The sequence below is a fragment of the Podarcis erhardii genome (genome assembly GCF_964252035.2).
Source record: "Podarcis erhardii genome assembly, chromosome: 8".
In the NCBI taxonomy this organism is placed as follows: Eukaryota; Metazoa; Chordata; class Lepidosauria; order Squamata; family Lacertidae; genus Podarcis; species Podarcis erhardii.
This window is the reverse complement of record NC_138499.1, coordinates 56264132-56284976: the sequence shown is the minus strand read 5'-3', so window position 1 is coordinate 56284976 and position 20845 is coordinate 56264132. Positions and strand designations below refer to the sequence as shown.

Genomic DNA, 20845 nt, shown 5'->3' with positions numbered 1-20845 from the left:
GTTCCCCCACAATATCTGCTTTATATACATTATTTACACAATGGGCCGCACGTGATCGGCTAATTCTGGGATTTTCCTGTAGGCCAATCCGGTTGAGGATTCACTTCCACCTGGAGCTGGATTGGGTGGCTCCTGCGGACCAATCATACTGCTGCATTGTTTTAGGACCAATCAGACTGCTGCATTCTGAATCCTATTGTTCTAGGACCAATCAGACTGTTGCATTTTGGATCCTATTCAACTCAGTACATAACACCAGATGTTGGAACACCACATACTGAACTGCAGTTGTCATGTGGCTTGTGGCCACATGAATGATTATCTGACTGATTATCCAAATGCTCCATTTAAAGATGTCCTGAGATCTGTGTCAGGTATAAATTCTTAAGAGTAACATAAAAAAAATCCAATTTAACTTTGCAGAATATGGCATAGTGCAAGTGTGGCAACAAACAATTCCAGTCCAAACATTTAGGACTGGTTGGGGCAGCTGTTGCAGCGCACACAAAAGGAAGTACGGGAAAGTAGCAGGTTATCATATCTTGCTGAACAAGCTGTCAAAAAAAAAGGGGGGAGATTATGGACTTCAGCTTTTGGGTGCTGCTATTGCAGTATAAATGAACTACTGTATAAACAATACCTTTATGATTATGTTGTGGCTTAAAAACACACACAAGTTTGGATGTGTTTTTCCTCTTTAGTGCATAATCGTGTTTTTGTTCCAGTATATCATTCATAATAGCTGCTTGTTACATTTGAGTTCAAAATAGAAAGAAGAAGAAATGTTTCTAGATCTTTTTTCCATTTGCAATTCACAATGCCAAACATTTACTTTTTTAAAAAAGGTTCCACTATACGCATTTTATTATGATAAACTTTACAAGAACTGGGCAGGCCATAAACAGCTTATGGGAACAGATAGCTGGGGTTTCCTTTCCTATTCCTTTAACCAATATTCTTATCTTGTATTTCAAAGGGCAATTTTTGAGACAACTATTGTTGAAACAAAATAAAACAAATTTACAAAATGAGTCTTTCCCTTGTCTCTGCTTGCATACATCACAGTATCAGTGAGACCTTGTTCACCACATCACCATCCTTCTCTGATATCAAAGTACTTATTCAAAGTGTTCCTAGATAAGCAATAGAGAAAATAATCTGCTATCAATGAGTTTTCCTTTCTGCTTTTACATCTCTCCAAACCAGCCTTTCCCAACCTTGTGTCCCCATATGTTACTGAACTACAACTCCCATCATCCCTCATGCCTGGTCATGCCGGCCAGGAATGATGTAGAGTTGTAGTCCAACAACATCTAGGGACCAAAGGTTGAGAAAGGCCATCCCCAGGCTGATCATGGCTTATCTACAGGGACAACAGAAATAAGAGCTGCATTGGGTCAATATAGAGTTGTATTAGGATGTATGAAGAGCAATTCCATGTTTGTCATAGCTCAAGTACCTTCAAATGCCTTTAAACTAGTGTACGTCGTAACTGAGTTCATGACATATTCTGAGCCTGGAACCTGTGGGATATCATACAAGGACTAAGTCTGTATGCCACCACTAAGTTGAGAGCTACAGGGAAACTAGCCAAGACGCTTCTTATAATAATCAATTGGCCATGATCAATACAAACATTTCCACTTGACACTTGGTCACCAGTCTAAGCAACAAGAGGACTCTGCTGCTATCTTTTCTTGTGATAAACCTTTGACAAGAGCTAGGTCTGTAATATTCTTTCTTGTTTTGTAAAGGGACGCTTCCACTAAATCAACCTAAAACTGGTATTGTTGAGAGCTACTATTTCTAAACATAACAAACAGCAGTATAGCTCCAGGGAAAAATAATTGCATGAGTACCAGGGTCTCTCTCCACATGGAACAGCTTGCAGGATCAGGGCTGATGCTGTAACCAGCCTTCAAAGGGAAAAGTGCACACATGGCTTTGCAAGCATTATTACCATAAGCAGATGACCCAGTATTTTTGCTTTTAGGTTTGCCAACTGTCACAATTTTTATTCAAAGTCTCATAAGTGCAAGAATATTTTTTTTATAAAAAAATATTGAGATCATGAGGCATGTGTTAAAATAATAAACTCAACTTTTATTTGAAGAAAAAAGAACTTTGACCCTCTTTGTTCCAAGAAGCTTCACAAGATAAATGCATAAACCAGACAATTACAAAAACTTTATTTTTAAAAAATCTCTTAAGGCTTGCAAATCACTTTCAGGCCCATAGATATTTTGTATGTGTGAGGCTAAAGGTAATTTACGAGGAAGGAATATCATAAGTCAATGCTAAATGGTGGGGCGGGGGGGAGAATATATTAACTATAAAGCTATAAGTTAATTTATTATATAATTACAATTCTATTAAATTCAAGAACATTTTAAAAGTGAGTGCCATTTTTTAAAAAGCTTCAGCTAAAATGTTTCAGAATTTTCTGATTCTAAATGTTTTGGATAACACTCATTAGGCCAATCTGTGTTGCTGAGATTAAAAACCTTTTGAGTTGCACATAACTCTTCTGGCAGAGATTGTCATCAAGACCCTGTTAATATGATTCTCAGTGGAGAGGCGCAGATGGAAAACATGACTTGCAAGCCTTCAGATATCTCTAACTTAACAATATACTCAGGCCAGAAAGGGGTAACATATTCAAGAAATTTGAAGGCAGTATACACTGACTTATTTTGTCCCTATGTCATTTTTGATCAGACAGGTTTTACAGGGTTTTGGAACACTACAAATACCTGAAACACCTGTGACTGGAGATAATAGCAGGATGCACACACTATAGGCAAGAATACTTAAGTGTATCGTATTCAGCTGTTGGTGTCAAGAGACAATCACATGCCTCCAGCTGCACTGCCTAAATTATGTATACCAATAGCAATATCTGGAATGTAGCCCAGTAGCAGAAATGCAACCAGTGCAGATCTCTGAGCACAGGTGTTATACATTAACAAGGTCTCACTCCTGTCAGCAATCACGCTTCTGCACTAACTGCAGGCTCCAGGTCAAGCTCAAGGGAAGCCCCACATAAAGCACATTGCAGTAATCCAGTCTTGGTTATGGATAGAGCCAATGATCTCCTTGCAGTTGCCAGAGTATGGTGAGGCTTGCAGGTGCAAGACCGGTGTCTGCAATGAAGAATGGGCTGGATGAATGCCAAACTACTGAAATCAAATCCCAACATGATGGGGAGTCCCTGTGGCTGGATGGTTCTTGCCCCTGGAAAGTGGGTAAACTGCCTGTTCTAGATGAGGTTGCATTCTCCCTCAACCAACAGTTGTGTAGTTTGATTACTTGAGGTCCAGGTGATATGGAGTACTTCATCAATCACAGCTGTTCCTGAACAGAGATAGTCTGACTACTTCCTAGCAGTATGGTAATTTCCTGTTTGGATTATTGTAAAGTTCTTTACATCAGGCTGCACTGGAAGATGGTCTGGAAGCTACAGCCAGTGCAGAATACAGTGGCCAGAAGGTTAACTGGTGTTGCCGGCTGGAATCATGTAACACTGATTGTAAAAGATCTACTTGTACTTCAGGGCTGAATTGAAAGTCATTCATGCTGACCTATAAAGTCCCAAATGATTTGGGACCCAAATATGTGAAGAAATGTCTCTCCCTGTATCAGCCTCCTGCTCATGTTGTTAGATCTCAGGAGGGAAGGTGTCTTCTGCTTCCTACCACCAGGAGAAATGCATTATGTGGTGACACAGGATAGTCCCTTCTCCATGGTCATCCTTCCTTATGGAATGCCCTCCCTCTAGAAGCATAAACGTCATCTTGGCACGAGGTAAAGACTGACTTGTTTGCCTGGCTTTTGTAGTATTAGTGTTACTAGTATGGTAGTATTAATGTGAGTATTACTTTTACTACTGCATTAAAATGAGGAGCCTGTTCTGTAGGTCTATGGGTCTTTATGGATTGTAATTTTAAGGATGTACTGCATTGTATGTGAATTGTTTTAAATGTTTTAATTGTGTTGCACCCCACCCTGAATCCTGGGATGAAGGGAAGGCTATAAAGACAGAGCAAATGACTTACACAATCAAATTGCTGTTACCATCTTCAGAAAGCCTGATTAATAAAGTGCTGCTCATTCTAACATGGGCAAGCCTGGGTGATTAGCTAAAGTTTATAGCTGTTAGCACTAAGCCGTTGAGCCAAGAGAAAGGATAGCTCCATCTCAGATTTTCACTCTCATATTTGTAACATGTGCTGGCACTCCTGATTAGCAAGGATTTAGATTTCTCTTGGATTACTTCTGCTGCCAATCTGTAATGTGACATGGCGGGGAATTTGGCTCACGCAATGAGATAGCTTTCCTTGGAATGACCAGGAATGAAACAGCAGGACTTTCCTTTAACCCTCTCAGTACATGTAGCCATAGCTAAGGATAACGGGACAACTGACATTATTGCTAAGGATCCCTATACGTGTGTATTTAAAAATATTATTTTAATAACATAAGAACAGTCCTGCTGAATCAGACCATCAGGGTCAGCATCCTATACTCACAGACAGATGCCTATGGGAAGCCCACAAACAGAACACGAATGTAACAACACTCCTCTCTTGTACTCCCCAGAAACTGGTATTCAAAGGCATGCTGTTTCTGATACAGTACACTGCCATCATGGCTAGTAGCCACAGATAGCCTTATCCTCCATGAGTTTGTCTGAACTACTTTTAAAGCCATCCAGGTTGGTAGCCTGTGTCTTGTGTTAGTGAATTCCAGAGTGTAATGATGCACTGTTTGAAGAAGTACTTCCTTCCGTCTGTTCTGAATTTTCATACATACAGCTTCATTGGATGGCCTTGGGTTCTAGTATTATGAGACCAGACTTTTCCTTGCAGAAACCATACTGGTTCTTCCTCAGCAAGACTTGTCCTTCTATATGTTTTAGTAATGATTTATACCAGTTTTCCTGAAAATACGATTAGCTAACTGACGTGTATTTCCTGAGTTTCCCCCTGGACCGATTCTGTAAGGAATCATGTTACATTTCCAGTTATCAGGTACAGGGGTTGATTTATCTATGTCTGTCTATCCATAACCCATAAATACATATATAATTTCTTTCATGCTATTGACCATGAGATCCTAGGGCAGGTTACAGCTCTCTCCTGACAAATGTCCTCAACAAGGATGACCAAGATGGTTTCAGTCAGTGCCATGACTGGGCCTGAAGCTGGGCCACTACCACCATCTCGAGCACTTTGCCCCCAAAGGGGATATTTGCCACTGGGCATAGCTATTTAATGCTTCTGTAGCTTTGCTGGGTTTTCTTCGCAATTGCCCACTTACATAGATGTTGAATTTTATAGCACTGTAGTCACTGTTCCTAGTTGGTTCAACATCTCACACCAGGTATGGTTACCACTGGAGACTAAGTTCAGGGTCATTCCCTTCTGGTCATTTCTGGGACCAACTGTTCTAGGGCACAGTCATTTAGGGGATCTATAAAAGTTACCTCTTTTCTCGTTAGCATAAAAAGATGCTCCTAAAATGCTTTCCTAAGCTATTATTAATTGTCATGTTAGGGGGGAAAACATTTCATTTCAAATGTGTGAATGGCAAAGTGACTGCATGGGAGGGGAGTTTGGTCTAGGTGCATACGTCAGGAATCCAACAAATGCTCATAAATTCATACATGATGAGGTATATAACTTTTGTTTTAATGTCTCATTTATCAGTTATGATATGATTAATACTAATAACCAGGGAGATTATAATGTGAGATGTGACCCTGAATGAATATCAAGCCTGTCATCCAAGTTCACTTACATGCCTGTGTATGTGAAGAGCTCTATCTAAAAGCCAATTTGGGAAAGAAGGAAAAGAATGCTTTCCCTGGGAAGGTTTTATTTCTGAGAAAGCCTTGTTTCCTTTCCAATAATCAACAGAATGTAATGAACGGAATGACTGGTATGATGTTATTTACCTAATGCAGAGAGAGGTGTACTTCACAATACAGCTCTTTAAGAACTTTGCCTTGCAGAAATGGATTATGTATATCAATCTGAAGAAGGAAGCGTCACATTTTAGCTCACCAGTGAACATTGGGATTGAATATATGTCAGCAAGGATGACTGCTGATATGAAAAAAGTGTTTTATGCTACTGATTAGGGCCCCAATTTGCTGTAACACAAGACTAGCATGCAGCACCTATTATGTGAAGAGAACTCTTTGGAAACAAATGTAAGATCGGTTGTATCTGACAGGCTGAAGTTCTAATCCCACTTGCCAGAGAGTAGGGATTCCATTCAGTTCTCATTTAAAGCCAAATTTACCATGCGACAACTAAAACACAGCCATAAACTCCAGTTAGCTCAGCTGGTTAGAGCATGGTGCTGATAACACCAAGGTTGCCAGTTCAATCCCCAGCTGGGCCACCTGCATATTCGTGCATTGCAGGGGTTGGAATAGATGACCCTCAGGGTCCCAGCTCTACAATTCTATGATCCTCTAAAATTCACACTCCCAGAATTTTGTGGTGCAGATTTCCAGCCAAACAATGTTTACAAAAATGCACACATCAGGCAGAAATATGCATGAAGATGAATATATTAGTGAAAATGACATACCTAAATGCATTATATAAGTCTTTAAGCAAACACTCCCCATGAAAATACTTGGGCTGGACACTTAGCTTTTTAAACAAGTGAATGATTGACTCACAAGAGTTTCCAGAAGTTACAGCAAACAAGTCTCCATCTGATAGCAGTAAAATACAGATGAAAAAAGTTTCCAAATGACTTAAAAAGAAAAAGACTTTATTTCCTTACAAAAAAAATTAATGCAATCTTTGGGTTAGCAAAGAAGCAGGCTTTAAAATCTCCCTTTTGGTGAGATTCCATTCACTTGCAGCATTTGCTGAGCTAGAAGCCTAAGCCACATGGCTCCTTCTTTGCTTGTTCCAGGAAGCAAAACCAAGAAAAAACCAAGAAGTTGGGGAGCAGAGGCTACAGAGAGCCTGTTAAGTCACACTCACTGAAAACCTGAGCTCAGGTTAACCCTTTCATGCACACAAGTGTAAGTTTGTATATTACACCATGGCCCTGCCAGAGAAAGTCAGGATTAGGCAAACATTGTTTACCATTATTTTACAACCAGCTAAGCTCATTCATTACAGAAGGCTACTCAGAATGATAAGGTTGGGTGGCCTTCAAAAATCTCAGTTTGATTTTGTTTTGATGAATTAAAGTCCCCACCACAGTTTATTTGTGAACAGCAAAGTTTCATTTAAGAATGTTCTAAACAAAAACCCAGTCACAATTACCGTGTATAAGACGCCCCCATGTATTATGAACCCAAAATTAAGAAATGAATATTTTAAAGATCAAACAGAACAACTTTGAGCTGGGGAGGTCTCCCAAAGTTAGGGTTGCCATATTTCAAGAGCTTGAACCCGAGCCCAAGCCACCCACATCAGAGCCAGAGCCCCTGTGCATTCACCATCCGTGTATAAGATGACCCCCAATTTTTGACTTGAATATTTTAGCAAAAACCATTGTCCTATATGCAGAAAAATACAGTAACTATGCTGTGCAGCTAATTATATATTATAAATATTATATCTGAATATTGTATATATATATATTATAAATATTATATCTGAATACATCTACACCTTTATGGCTGCAGTACAAAATGGCAACTTAACTTCATCAAAATTTTCCTGTTTAATTGTTAAAAAGTGTCATCTATAAATCCTCCCATCTAATAATCCTTTCAGAAGACTTAACAATATCCCGAGTGATTTAGGGTGTTTTTTATTATTATTAGAAAAAATATTATTGAGGGCTGAGCTCTTGGAGAAGCAATGACACAAATAGCTCAAGTGAACTGCGACACCTCTGTGGACAGTCTTCTCAGAGATGACAGTTCTGAAATACAATTATCAGTGTGATCTGCTTAAGAATTCATCATCAGTTCCTGCCTTCTGAAGACTAAAAGAGAGAGAGAGAGAGAGACATACAAAGAAAAAGAGGTGATAAGAAGGCATCATTTTCTTCCAGCCTCATAACTGTAAATTGAAGAAAATTATTTTCTTTGCCTGCAGCTCATTGGCATATAGGCAGCATTATATTATAATTTCATAAGCATAAATCCTTTGAATAAATTTCAGAAGAATAACTGAATTAGAAATGCAAGTAAAGTATCTAAAAAACTTAACTGTACTAGGCAGCAAGAACGGGATGCCAATACAACTAGCAGAAGGGAATTTGCTGGTGAGTTCCTCATCTTTTGTCATGGAAAATTACCTACCAATATAGCCTGATTCCACTGAGGTAAAATTTAAAAAGAGGAATGTTAGCTAAAAATGCAGCTGCCAGCTTATCACCTCCTTATTGTTTTCTCATTAAAATTAGAAATGCAACAGGCTTGAGGCTTTTTATTATTATTATTATTATTATTATTATTATTATTATTAAATTGGTTTATTTTATTGTTGTTGCTGCTGCTGTTACCTTGAGATATGGTTGATAAGAAGGTCTTTCCAACAGTATTCTTGCAAAAATCAGTTATTTATTTGCACATCAGTTTGCCAAGCATTCCTTTGATAAGAAGCGTGGATGATTTCTCTACAGTTGGGGTGAGGAACTTTAGGCCCTCCAGATATTATTAGACTCTCACTCCCATCAGCCCCAGGCAGTCTGACCAATGATCAAGGATAATGGGACTTGGAATCCAGTAATATCTGAGGGAACTCAGACCCCTCTCTACTTTTCAGGCTTAGCTGTAAATTAATGAATCAATCCACATATTAATGCAACCGGTGTTTGACTTAAGCCAGCTATCAGTAGCTGGACAGTTGACGGCTTATGTGTTGGAGACTCAAGTCCATGAAACTTGCAGGGTTACCTTTGCCAAATCAGTATCTCTCACAGCTTTGTTGAAATAATAAATAAGGTAAAGTCGCAGGGTTTGTTTGTTGGTTGGTTTTTAAAAAAGAGAGCCATGGGCTGCAACCAGCAAGTAACCTAGACAACCAAAACGGTTGTGTCTGGCAGAGAGAAGGAAGAGTGAATGAATGTTGGCTGAGGTAAAAGCGAAGAGGCCTTAGAATTGCACGCTCACTGAGGAGAATAAGCACATTTAGATGTGAGTGAAACATCGTGTGATATTCTCTTGCATGAGGTGCTGCTGCTGTTGAGGGAGATAAAGTAATCAGTAAGGTGTGACAGAGACACCTGAGGTTTTTGAGAGAGCAGCTGAGACCCAGTGTGTGGTGCCTCAGAAAACCTGACATAAGTACACACATAGATAGGAGTCCTATGGGCACTGTCAGGCCTGGTCCATCAAGTCTACTGCAGAAGGGACTTTGCAGTGCATAGTGTACAGCCATGACTCCTCTTCTTCTTTTTAAAGCTTTGTTTGTCATTTTTTGTGTTTTTTAAAAGTGCATTTGAACATCCTAGGACATAAACAGTAGTGATAATGTTGAAGCCTGTGGGACACTGTAGGTCAAGTTCCAAGTGGCAGAACAATACTCCCCAATTATTTCAGCTCTGCTGATGCCCCACAGAAAGAACTGTAGATGTTATGAGAGAAGCACAGAATTCCATAATCGATTCTCTTCATAAATGTAGTTTGGGGAGTGGGAAGGCACTTGCAGGTGATAGCGACTGAGAACAGGGGCTATTTAATTCTACTCTATAAATGCCCCTGCAGTTTAAGTCCTCCCACAGGCAGCATCCTAAATTATATGTAAATATGGCCCAGTAGGCATTTTCTGAGGAGAATCAGATGGTCATGGCAGGGATTCAGCATCTGCTCATCCTCCTACACAAGCAACATTTGGTGTATGCCTGCCCACCATCTCTGCAATGCATTGTTGCATAAATAATAATGGTTGGGATCACACATTTGCCAACAAAATGTCAAGTTCCACCTCTATCTGGAGCCAATCCAGATAACCCAAGCAAGGTATTGCAAATAATTTGTCACTATTTGTTGTTTTACTGTCTCAAATGCCAGAATTGGCATTGATTTAGTCCATTTACAAGTACTTTCCTGATTTGCACACCAGTTACTGCCTCCTCCAAGGACCTTGGAATCTCTTTTGCAAGGATTCAGGTTATATAAGCTGAGTGACTATACCAGTGGTACCTCAGGTTAAGAACTTAATTCGTTCTGGAGGTCCATTCTTAACCTTAAACTGTTCTTAAGCTGAAGTACCACTTTAGCTAATGGGGCCTCCCGCTGCCGCTGGACGATTTCTGTTCTCATTCTGAAGCAAAGTTCTTAACCCGAGGTACTATTTCTGGGTTAGCGAAGTCTATAACCTGAAGCGTCTGTAACCCGAAGCGTCTGTAACCCGAGGTACCACTGTATTGAACAGGATAGGCGGGTGCACAGCAAGTAGGCATAGAGAAAGGTTGAAGGCTGGGATCCAAAGTCAGATTGGCAGGGTACTAAAATAAGGGTGAAGACCAGTAGTTTTGTGACATGGAGAAGAGTTTGGAGAGAAGAGTTTGGATTTGATATCCCGCTTTATCACTACCCTAAGGAGTCTCAAAGTGGCTAACATTCTCCTTTCCCTTCCTCCCCCACAACAAACACCCTGTGAGGTGAGTGGGGCTGAGAGACTTCAAAGAAGTGTGACTGGCCCAAGGTCACCCAGCAGCTGCATGTGGAGGAGCAGGGAAGCGAACCCAGTTCACCAAATTACGAGACTACCGCTCTTAACCACTACATTACACTGGCTGGTAGGAGGAGAAACTTGATGGCCTTCTCCAGGGACAAGTTCACCAGACAGCAGCTCTGGAAACTTTATGACAGCCATTGGTACCAGGTAGCAGCACATGACTTCCTAAACTAAAGAATTATCAGCAATGTCCTAGATGGATCCGCTTGTAACTCCCTTCTCTGAACTGGTGGCGGAAGCTGAGCAGGGAGCCAGCATCTGATCGCAGATATCTTTGGCCTGTAAGTTACCAACCCCTCCAGTGAATATTTAGAAAACAGGCACCCACAGAGCCACTTTAATTCCCTAGACATGAGTCCATTATTGCTTGCTTGAAAACTTCTTTAGGGTTGTATTTGAGCTGTGATTTGATATCTGTTTTTGCGCTCTGATGCTTGCTTTTGTTTTTACCAAACTGCTTTTATTGTATTTAATGGTATGTGATTTATTATATTTCACCTTGAGACATTTTCTGGAAAAGTGGTTGGTAAATAAATAAATGAGTGAGTTATACGGCTACTGACTAAATCAGCTCAGGGTCTGATTTGGTGCCATGTGCCATGTTCCTGGTGCTGTTAGTCCAGAGAAGACACACAATTATCTTCCTTGAAGAAAGTATCATATCAACCCTAATCTGGTTGAGTTGAGTCTTCTCCAAATTCAAAATAAACCAGAAAGCTAAATTAATTTTGCATATTTTTTTATTCTTAAAATTTGAAAGCAATTGTGAACTTTAAATGTTCACATTTATTATAGAGCAAGGTGGGCAACTGCAAATAAGAAGGTTTTTTCCATTGTGTATTGAAAGCTAGCCATTCTGACCTTAGCCCTAATGCTTAAAGCCAATTCAATGGTTCCAAGAAAGATTAAATATGAGACACTCATCTGATGTGGACTGTGTATGTTCTTCTGTTGTAGTGGCAAAAGTGCACATCGCTCTTATTTTGATGAAGTTCAGAAGCAGGTGGAAAGGAAGCACGACACAATTGTGCTTCCTCTTTTGCTGCTTCTTTGGAACAGCTGAAGCATCTGTAAATATATAATGGAGGAAGGAGGTAATTTGCAAGAACAAATGATAAACCTTTTCCTTTTAGCAATGTGGGCGAGTCACCACTATTTTCACTTGCACATTTTGTATATGCATGGAGCACACACACAGGAGCTCATATGGCTGAACATAGATGGTAGCCAATCCTTTTTATATGCTATAATTAAGGGATTTCTCGAATGTGTGGGGGAGGGATGGCTCATCAACCTTCCTCTCTCCGGCACCCAGGGCAGAATTGCAGATTTTGATAAGAGGTGTGTGCTTTCACATAAGCATTGTGATTTGCAACTGTGAATGTTGCTTTCTTTGTTGTCATTGTCACTTTTTTTCATCAATTTAATTAGATACAATTTGTCTCAGCTTTTCCCGTGCAGCATTTGTTTACCTACTCATCAAGACCGACACAGGCCAATTAGTGTAGTGTAATTGTTTAACCTAGTCAGTGTGAGCCTGTACTGGATAGTATGTGCTGCTCCTTGAAAAGTGTGGAGAGGGTGGGGTGGGAGGAGAGGGAGAGAGATGCAAGAAAGAAATGAAAGAATGTTAATAGGCCTTTCAGTGATATGAGCTTCTTAAAGCATCACTGACATGATACACTACAAACACAAGTCCCACAGATATGCCACCAGCCCTTTATTTCTTCTTCACTGTCACCACAATCATGATGTGATCAATTTTCTAAGCACATTCTTCAAGTCCATTATAACCAAAGTGCTCAATGGCATAATCTCCTCTTCAGGATGCCCACAGAGAGCAAAAGAAGCCATGGAAAATAAGAGGTGGGGTGGGGATGCTATATCCTAGAGGTGTGTAGACCGAATTATGAAATGAATCAAGGTGATTTGGGGAAGGTTCTTACATTTTGGATTGTTGTGTTAATAAATAAGGCTCTGTGGCATCAGTTGTCCAAAAAATACACTTCCTCCCTCCTCCATCCTACACCCCCCATGAGAAAAAGGGGGGGAGCCCAAGTTGACTGGGGAAATGCCCAGAGCTCAGAAGTGAAGGGGGTGGAGACATGGAGAGAATCTTTTGTTTTGTCAGACAGGCCTAGCTTTTAATCACAGTGAATTATCTCCCCAGGGCAATCCTTTCACAGTCGAGGAATTAAAAACTGAGTTTGTTTTTCAGATGGTACAATGCCATCCTCTATTCAAGTCTATTGACAGGTCTCCGTTTTATCACCAAAAATCCATGGGGGTAGGACAGAAGCCCACCCCCGCCAACAATTGTTGGGGTAACAGGTTCCTTGCATGGGTGTTTGTGTGTGTGATCTTTCCCCCACCCGTCTTTCCTGAGGAGCCATGCTCTTTTCTTCTTCTTTTATCATATATTGCCACCTTCACCCACACTGATTCCTAGGCTGGATTTAGACACATCAAATAAATATTTCAGTTAAATGTGTTGTAAATTTAAACAGGGAAAACAGGTAGAGACAAATAGGACTCCACAACGCCATCTGGTGGTGCAATGTTATATCGCATATGCAAAACTTGTAAATCGCTTTTTCTTTACCAGTCTAGCTGAGTTCCTATTGTACCCATCCAAAATGGGAAAGTCTATCCTTGAAGGACCAGCATTGCAGCTATTATTCAAAAATTTAGCAGGCTTCATTCCCTCACAACAGGTGACCATGCCTGCAATTTGGATCCAATTCTGACAGAAAATGAAAACCCTTCGTTTTAAAAGTCAAGCTTTAGGGTTTCCTGCATGAAAATTATTGGGTGTATATATGTAATATTTGGTAGGCTTAATCCACTCTGAAGGAGCTGTTATGCCTGAACATTTTCTGCACCTTGGTGAAAATGAAACAAGTTACCAGGCATTTTTAGATTCCCATTTCAGAGCAGATGGGCAAGAAATAGCTTTGTTTTAACATACTGTACTTTTGTTCCTGTAGAACCAGTCAAACTGAAAAGATGCAGAGCATTGCAGACCAGGCTTGTTCTTACAGCTGTCTCTGAACACCAGTTGCTAAGAGTCACAAGTGGGGAGAGAGCTGCTGTATTCTGTTCTTGCTTGTGGGCTTCCAACGGGCATCTGGTTGGCCACTGTGAGAACAGGCTGTTGTGTAAGATAGGCCTTTGGCTGGTTCAGCAGGTCTCCTCTTACATTTTTAAGATTTAACTTTATTTATAGTCAAACTGGTAAATGTATGAAGAATACAACCAGAGCACACCTATTCAACACTACTCTGCAGCGGGTTGTCTAAACCCTCTCTTCTTTTCTTTGTCTATTTCCATAAGCAATTTATTTCCTTTTCCCTGAACGTCTTTCGGAATTCAATTGTATGTTTCTTCCCACCCCAAAATTTCATTCCTTTCCCCTTCCTTCATCCCTGCTTTCTCCTCAGTATAAGGGTTTCGCTATGGGTCAGCATCCCCTCAGATGTCAGTTTGCATTTTTTTGGTGAAGAAAGTATTGATCTGATATGTAGAGATCTTTCCTATTCTAATTGATTCAGGAGGGTTCTGGAAGCTTCTCTGTGTGATACAAACTAGTGCAAACTGGAGGTTTCTAGCCGACAAGCAAGTTTCTATTCTGCCTAAAAAACAGACAGAAGGTTCCTGATGTTTGGTTTATTCCTTTGTAGAAGCTGAATAGCTTGTTTGGACTGGTTCTGTTATCTCTTTCACTCAAGGTCATGCTGACTATAATAATAGGCCAGAAGGAGCCTGACTTTCTACTTTCTGTCTTCCTTTCCTTCTGGTGTGGTATTAAGGTTTTAGTCTTCTTATAAGTTTAGGTTAAGTCTGCTGCCACTGGATTTCCTATGGACGGTGCCAATCCTGAATGGATGGATGGGTTGGATGAGTCCCTTATTCCTCCAGGACCTTTCTCACCAAAGAGCACCCACACTTATCAAGTATTATGTCCACTCCTTTTTAATTACAGAATTCCTCATAATTCTGTTCCTCTATTCATGAATTAACTTCACTCATTAGTTAACTAAATCCCCACCTGTAACCAGTTAATTCCCTATCCATTGTTATTTTGTGGGTCTCCTTTGCTAGCCTTCAATTACTCTCAGTAGTGCACTGAGCCTTGTTCTGCCTCCTCTGCTGATCACCTCCTCACACCTGACATTCTCCTATCTTCCTTCACTGATGGTTCCAGCTGTGACAAAAATAGCTAGACAGGCCACCTGCAAAAGCAGGAACTTTACACCTGACTTCTGAGTTCTCTTTCAGGACCACAGCTTGATGCTACTGTTCTGCCTATCTAGCATAGGGATGTGGGGAGACTTGTGTCCCTCCAGCTGTTGTCGGACTATAGCTCCAATCATTACTGACCATTAGCCATGCTGGTTGGTGCTGATGAGTGAGCAACAACATCTGGAGGGCTGCAGACTCTCCATCCCTGGTATGGGGAGATCCATTTGCATTCAGCTACTACTCTTATTCCCATATGTGCCTGTGTAAGAGACAGTCAGTATGTGACAACATATCACTTTCTCTTTTAAACCAGCCTGTGTAAAATACCAGAGTTTCCTCCACTAAGTGAATTCAGCAAAGGATACATGGAAATATCCTAGCAGGTAATCACAACTTCTAATAACTTCACAAACCCCTGCTACATGACCCTAAGGCGTTTCTGCGCCTTACAGTGTTTCTCTTCCTGGTGAGCTTTCTTCTGAAAAACACTTAAGCAAAGAAATTATTCTGTCAAAGTACAATTGAAATCTGTGAGGACAAAAATAAAGAGAAATGATTTGCTCTTGCAGTAGCAATGGGATACTACAATAGCCGAACAAGGGGCTGTTGGAATAACCTCTCACAACCCCAGTAAAAAAGGAAAAGATTGATATGGGTACAAACACACATACAATTCATATGAGTAATCTTACGTTGGGAGAACCACTTGTGGCTGTATTTGAAATATGAAGTTGGGTATCCATTGGACATGTAGGGCAATAGTCCCAGATGCAGATCCTGAAAGGAGTCTGACACAAACAACATTTGAACCCTAGAATTGGCTTCTTGGTGCCACCTTCACCTGCTCGCATTTGCTAGGCCTAGTTGCTGATTGCAGTACAGGCACAGTACAGGCACATCCACCTAAAGGACAAGGTAAGTGCCCTAGCAATGACAGGATTCTGTCACAACGGAAACACAAAGTTTCAGATAAGCATGCGTTGGTGACATATCAATGCTTCCTGACAAATGCAGAAAGCTTGGTTATCAAATTAAACAGTGAGCCATTGCGTGGCTAAGAGCATTACCGCAAAACCATTTTACATGATCCAGGAAAAGCTGATGATTTTCTTACCAGAGTGAGGCCGGCTCTAGCTCATTTCAGTCTTCTTGGGCCCAATGCAAAACAGACTTCCATTATTTGTCATAGCACTTCCACATAACAGTAGAAACAGGAAGTATTTGAAAATGAAAGGAGAATCAGACAAGGGAGGAAAATACCTTTCTTCCTCCCTTTCCCCCTATTTTTCTTTCTTCTTTAAAAATCATATCGATGTTGTGATTAACTTGCATTCTACAGCATAGCTGATGTGACAGTCAACCAAATTAATCCCATTATGCAAAATCTAGTTCACAAGTGGTTTTGCTTCTCTCTCCCTCTCCACCCCCCTTTTTTGCAAAATTATGTCAATTTTCCCATAAATTGGAAAGACCATGTCAGCTTTCTGTATTGCAAGTAGACACTACACAGTGCTGCATGTCTATATTCCTTTAATGCAGAAAGATACAAATTTTAGCTCAGTGGCACAAATTAAGATTCATAAGTTTTGTGCTGATGTTTCTGTTTACATGCAGCTTGTATGAGAATTGCCATTAGGGTGTGCATTCATTTTAATTCTCCTTTCTTGCATCATCCCAACCACAGGGAGAAAAAGGCGTTTAAAACATTTTGCACAGGCAAAATGTGCTAGGAGCTGCTGACTCCTTTTCCAACTCACCTTACTCAAAGATTTCCTTGCACATTAAAGGACAAATGGGCTTAATTGCTTAATTAACTTCCAATAGGAACCCTTTTAAATCTCTGTAGAAATAAACAGTATATGTAGCTCTCCACTTAGTGCAAGATGGCAAACTACTCTCACCCGCTGCTTCATTCCCCCCACAATACTGTTCTCATGACTAGATTTGGCCCTTCTGTAGGTGGCCAGAGCTGAATTCTCTATATCCCAGCCAACCTGTCAAATTAAAACCTTTTCTGCTGTGTGTTAGACAGAAGCGATGCGGAAGGTTAAAGCACTGTAGCCTTTTGTCACCAATGCATTAGGCCTCCAACATCTGCTCACTGGACTCAATGAACGGCAGCTCACTCTGTTAGAATTTAGCATCTTCAACACAGATGTTAACTGTCACTTTTAACAAAGCATCTATGGTATTTTAAGGTACACAAAAACCTACATAGCTATTAAATCTTCTTGAAGTGGTTTGTTTGGAAGGGCTTTTGTTTTTTTAAGGCTTTTGTTTTTAGTCCTAGTAAATTTGTGTGTTTGTGCGTGTGTGCACATGCTTTAGATTCATTAGACATGTGTCAAGTTGTCAGCATCCAACTGTATGCATTTGTGTCCACCTTGTGAACAACAGAACATTGAAAACAACAGAACATTCTCCCATGAATGTTCACTTCTTGGCAGCTCTGAGATAGATTTTGAGCAGTTGCTATTCTTGTTGATAGTTTTATTTATTTTGTTTTTAAAGGAGTTATTTTTTGTAAAGATTCTGACACTTTCTGTCATGTCGTACAGTTCTTATCTTGGGGTCAAAAAGGAATATTCTACAGATCAGATATATGTGTGTCTCTATCTATCTGCCTTCTGCTATGAAGAATATGTCTTGCCAGTTTTGAACAGTGGGCTGCTTCACACATCACAGAATGAGCATACACTGTGTGCTTTGTAAGGGAAAAATAGTACCACTAGGTGGAGATGTATCCTATAACTGAGAGGTATGTTTGGGATGGGGAACCCTAGAAACAAGAGACCTACAATGACCATTGTGGCCACTAGTGTGGACTAAAGGACAGAAAGGGAATGGGAAGTGGGCTGGACCACAGTTCTTCATAACATTGCCTGTCTCCGATTGCAGAAGGCAATGTTGCTGCCAGAGACAGAGGCAGCAAAATCAAGTCTGTTCCTTTCCCTTGTCTGCAGGTATCTCATGTTCCATTGTGAAGCCCAGTAGAGTGGCCAAAGTCCAGCTGTAGCCATGGTTTCCTTTGCACTGACTTCTTTCTTCTGAACTGGTCTTGGCTGGTAAGTTCAAAGCACTTAAATAATACCTGCCTAGAGGATATCACATACATCTTGTTGCACATCATTGTGACGGTTTTCCATCTTAGGAAATATATTTGGTCTACCTATAAATGTACCGCATTATTAATTAAACATGTGCCTGCCATACACGTTTATTACACATAGGTTGAAAATGTAGAAGGCATAAAGGAAATTGATCATGATCCAGCGCTCCTTCCATCTGTTCAACTTTCTGTACCTTCATTATATCCATGTCAGAGATTATTACATCCTTTATGTGCCTTACACACATACACACACAGTGCGGTACAGAAGATTATGTCTGTATCTAGGTGTGTCTCTTTCTTTTTTGCTTTATATTCCTCATTGCCCTACTCGTTTGCTAGACAATTGTACACCTGCGCAAATAGTATGATTCACAGCAGACACACAAGATATACTGTATGGACATCTGGCATTGTGTATTAGATCAAGTGGGCAATGCTCAAACCATAGACCATTTAATTGTCCACCACTGGTTTATAGTATGCACAGTCCTTGATCACAAGAATGGCAGTATATCCACTAAAATGCCAATTAGTGCTGCACCATGTAGGTGTGAAGCCTGCAGTAGACTTTGTGGCAGGAGTACCAGCTTGGCCCCACAACTGTGAGTGCCATGCAGCGTACATGGCCCTGGCACCAAAATTTGTAGGTGCCTGGCCTCTTCAAGGGGAATTTTGTGGATGCTCGGACACCCAGGGCCCCAGGGAGTTGGCACCCATGCTTTGTGCACTTCTTAATATTACCTGGCCAAAGGAGCTAAGAATAATGAGAAAGCAAAAGGGAAAGACTCCTCCAAGGCATTGTGGAAGGGAAAGGAAGAGTTCCCAGTAGACTGCTTGTACTACAGACTTCTTTCCAATGTTTGAATGTCTGCACTTGCTTGCTGGTTACAGGTAATGTCATTCAGACGTTGATAGTGTGAATTTGTTAATGTATCCATGCATCCTGTCATTCGAGCCGTTTGGACAGAAGAAATCTGCACAAAACAGTGCTTATGAATTTTCCTGATTTCTTTGTGAAATAATGTGGATAGAAAGAGGGAAGGAAGGAAATGCATACAGTTTAATTTTCCACTTTCCTTTCAAATGCATGTTACATATCCTGATTGACTACTTAGGCTACACCTGTGCAGCAGATGGGGGATACTTACATCAGGGTAGGGCCTCCAGTTTACTTTCACCATCAGGGATTCCATTGTACAAGGATTCATGCAGCAACTTTGGATTGACTGCAGCTGTAGAATCAGCCAGTCTGGAATACTACGAACATCTCCACGTGCATATTAAACCTACAACTTATTGGCTGTTATTTGCTTGAGACTCTAAACATGAATTCTGCCAACTATCACATTATCATGCCAGACAAGATGCAAACCTGAACCATATGGATGGGGAAAGGGACCCTTTTGCTTCCATCCTGCTGCCTTGCCTCTCTCTAGCTCATTGCATGCTCTAAGTTTTTAAATGGACTGACTATTTCCACATGGCATCAGGAGGTGGGGGCAAGGAGAAGCTATTTGGAAAAGTGAGTGTTTCCTTTTTAAACAAGCAAAACTGTGAACAATAACATACCCACTGTTTCCTCATCAAACATAAGGCTTTGCAAAAAGTTGTAATAAAATAAATGGAAAACATTTAAAAATCTGTGCTGCAGATTTAGCCAAAATTGTGCAGAGCTGCAGATGCCCTCTGCCTCAGGGAATGACTAGTGTAGATGCTTTTCGAGGCCTTGTTAATGTGGCAACAAAAAGCATTTTTTTCCTTGCTAACATTCTACTAGTCTTGTTTTTGTGGTAATTGTATACTAAATAGTTCCCACATAAAGTGAACCATTTCACCTGTATACTCATTTCTGCTGCTATTGCTGTTGCCGGTTGTGTTGCAAAGAGGAGTTTCTCCTCTCCCTCGAGTGTTTGTATGAACCAAAAACCAGATGTCATATATATATATATGGACACCGTGACTGCTCTGGGTCGTCCCCCCCAGCCCTATTGAGCAGATCTGGGAAGGGTGCATGGTGTACATGGATCAGTTCCATTGCACAGGTGAAAAGCCTTGTGCTAGTGGCTCTGTTTTGCTGGCTTGCTTAGAATCATAGAATTGTAGAGTTGGAAAGGAACCCAGGGGTCATCTAGTCCAACCCCAGGAATATGCAGGTGGCTTCACATAGGTGCATAGAATTTGGAGACATTGGACAAATGTATAAGGGTGGTCTAAGTATTGACGGATAAACAGAAGGCAAACTGAACAAAGGCCACCAAACTCTTTCAACATTCAGAGAACTTGGGTGGTATTCAACTCAGTTTTACTCAGAGTAGACCCATTGAAATTAATGAACCTAACTTAGTTGTGTTCATTAATTTCAATTGGCCACTCTGAGTTCTTCTTCTTTGGTGATCACTTGTAGCCAAGTAAGATTGTCTTCCATGAATATGGTCTTAACAGCATGTCCATAGGTGACTGTGGAGGCCAGTTCTGGATCCGCACATCCTTCCACATAGGTTTCCAGGTGGGAGTTGATCATGGTGAGGATTTGCCAAACATGCCTTCCTCTTAGCTCGTTTCTCCCTTTCGTCCCGAGTTCATGCTTCTTCAAATTCCATGACGCCTTTAGTAGAGGCTATTCTCCAACTGGAGCGCTCGCAGGCCAGTGTTTCCCAGTTGTCAGTGTTTATACACATTGAGAGTGTCTTTAAACCTCTTTTTATGTCCAGCAATTATGCTTTCCATTCTTAAGTTGGGAACAGAGGAGTTGCTTTGGAAGACAATAATCAGACACCCGACCAATCCAACGAAGTTGATGTTGAAGAGTCATTGCTTCAACACT

At 40.7% G+C, this 20845-nt stretch overlaps 1 long non-coding RNA gene across 1 annotated transcript in view; it reads left to right on the top strand.

Moving 5' to 3' along the window:
• Positions 1-20845, top strand: part of LOC309349312 — a 152261-nt gene that overhangs the window by 8237 nt on the left and 123179 nt on the right. The window contains exon 2 of the long non-coding RNA XR_014159836.1: positions 17873-17974. This is a non-coding gene — a long non-coding RNA (uncharacterized lncRNA). The remainder of the gene's footprint in view (positions 1-17872; positions 17975-20845) is intronic.